Source organism: Nannochloropsis gaditana (genome assembly GCF_000240725.1).
Source record: "Nannochloropsis gaditana CCMP526 unplaced genomic scaffold scaffold619, whole genome shotgun sequence".
In the NCBI taxonomy this organism is placed as follows: Eukaryota; class Eustigmatophyceae; order Eustigmatales; family Monodopsidaceae; genus Microchloropsis; species Microchloropsis gaditana.
This window is the reverse complement of record NW_005803334.1, coordinates 5,822-8,638: the sequence shown is the minus strand read 5'-3', so window position 1 is coordinate 8,638 and position 2,817 is coordinate 5,822.

Here is a 2,817-nt window from a genome sequence, read left to right as displayed (position 1 = left end):
GCCCCGCACGCCGCGTTCAAGGCAAGTCGCCCCTCCCTCCCTCCCTTTCTCCCTCCCTTCCTCCCTTCCTCCTTCTGTGCCCGATTCGATGCTTCCTCTCAGTCTTTTTTACGTGTCATTTCCTGGTCTCTTTTCCATTTCTCCTCAGTCCTTCTCGACCTTAATGGTGCTGCTTACTTACATGTTCCGCATCTTTCCCTCCCTCTCTCCCTTCCTCCTTCCCTCTCTCCCTCGCCCCTTTCCTCTTCCCCTCCTCCCTTCCAGGACAACCGCGTCACGGTGGTGCTCCGTTTCATCAACCGATCTTCCTACCTCGCACTCTGCAAGGACGTCACACGCCGCCAGCAGCGTGTGAAACGAAGGCGCGAGGGAGTGCGGGAAGGAGGGCATGAGGGAGGGCGGGAAGGAGGGCGGGAAGGAGGGCGAGAGGCTGGGACGAAGAAGGCGAAGGAATGAGACGATGTGAAAGGAAAGCGTCGAGCTGACATGGCGGGGGAGCATGTGAGGCAATTTCTGTGGCCTTACCCAGCTTTGGTGGGGCTGAAAAAGAGCTATGGCGTGGTTTTGTATCTATCGAAAGGCCCGGCTGGCAGGATGAATGCATCCGAAGGGGGGGGTTCGGGACGACCGCAAGCTTTTAATGAACGTGCTGAAGCCCGTGGATAGTGCCAAGGGATGCGAACAACGAAAGTATTGTAATGGCAAATAATGGTGTCCCAAAACAAGTCACTGGGCGAGGAGTCTCGGCGTGTCGACCGACTTGAACGGTGCGACAGGGCAAAGAAAGAAGTAATTTAAGCTGTTTGTTTAAATGTGGTCATTCTGCACCTCGGCACGTCAAGCATCCATGCTTGACACACTGCCGTGCTTCCACCTCTCACCGGCTATCCTCCCTCCGTTTCTCAGACTGCAAGATCTGATTCCCTGCGAGAGAACACTCAGTCCACGCGAGTCGATGGCGCTTACGAGGACATGTCTTAAAACTCACTCAACACTTTGATGTCGTAAGTCTGCAAACTTCGTTGGTGGAAAGCCGGAAAGAAAGGGAACAAGTAAGAAACAGCGAGAGGAACGCCGGCCACGGCGTGTGTGTGGGTATGTATGTAGGCATTACTGATGTCAAGAGCCTGCCGTTTAGCGTCGTTTTTATCGGTCACGTGCTGACAAGACCATCTCAAACTCACATCTTAGACCGCAATCCTATTGCTATTCTAGCTGCGAAAGTATTCTAGCTGCGAAAACCTACCCTTCCCTCGTTTCACTTCATTTCGTCTATCACGCTCCCATCCATTCCCCTTGCACCACCCGCCCGCCTGCTCCTTTCCTCTCCTGGCCCGTCGAGCCACAACAGCGATCATCCGTCCCGTCTCCCCCGCCTCAAACAGGTTCAACCAGGCGCAAAAAACCGACCCGGATGTCATCCGACAGTTGCCTCGGGCGCCCGACCGTAGCACGTCTCCCTCCCTCATCTTTCCTTACTCCCCCCTGCATGAGATTGGCCGTCATTTCCCCAGCGCACATAAGCACTGGTTGACCGTGGCTCGCTGATCTCTTTCCTGGGAGGCAGCGCCATGATCCAGGAGATGGGCTTGGCGCGGGGGTATTTTTATATTCCGATCCTCCTCACCGTGCAGTCTTTTTCTACGGAGTTTAGACGCTCTACGGCGAATTGTCGTGACTACGCATTCCTCCTTTCTCTTCCCTAGTACCCACCAAAGTTCTCTAGCTAGCTCTATCAAAGCAAGGACGCAGGGCGGAGTCGATCCGGGTTCATCTATGATTCCTACCTAAAACTATTCGATCCACGTCACGCACGAAGACCCTCTGACACCCTACTTCATATCATTTCAAATCACTCTCAATTCAATGCATTCGATCCCGCTCCCTCTCAGTCCGGTTCGACGCGACGAAGCCCGTCTTCGTCGCAGACCAAAAATGTAATCTATACCTGTTGCACACATCTTTGACTTCTAATCGCGTCACAGTCTCCCTATATCTCTTCGCCCCGTCGTTTTCCCCATGACCTCCCCTCTTATTCTTGGTACACTACCATGCAAAATTACGGGCCCGCCCCTGACCACGCACATCGGTCTTGTCCCTCTTCTAGAATGTCGATATCTAAAACTACGATTTTAAAAATGGCATGTACTTCGTCTCCTTCTGTTTAGAACCCGCGCCGGGCGTTTGAGCCCACAGGACCCGGTTGCAGCCCTCCCTGGGGCACACGGCCACGAAGCACGGGTGTCAGAGAGCCAGCAACCGGCGACAGGGCTGCGGTCAACTTGTCCCACACGCACTCCCTGGTCCCCTCAGGCCAAAGGTCCCACCCGCCCCCGCCACCACCGGTGCATGCCGGCTTTTTTCGGTCATTTTCCGCCCCCTGGCCCGCCCCGACCGGTCCTTTTTTCCCTCCATTCAAAAAAAACGCCTACACTTGCGTTTTTGGCCGTTTCCGCCAGCTTCAGGCTTGCCTGGAGCGGGCGCCCCGGAGAAGCTTCCTCGACCCCAGGTCTCATGAATCTAGTTTTCTATGTGTTACCGATACGTACTGTCTTGCTATTGCTACTGCTGGACTCCTTCGCTAAGCGGGCTGTATAATCGATGGTTATGTCTAGATTATCGCTATTTCCTCCTCTACTTAAGGCAGACTCTGCGGGGGCACTAGGGGGCTGCATAGTCCGCTCCCCCTCCTCTTCTCCCGGCCACCGATCTGTTACACTCAGAGCCTGCCGTCGGTCCTTCCTTTCCACAAAACTCCGCCTTTTCCAGCCCTTTCGAACGGGCACTACCTTTTCCTCGCTCTTCCTCCTTCCCTAT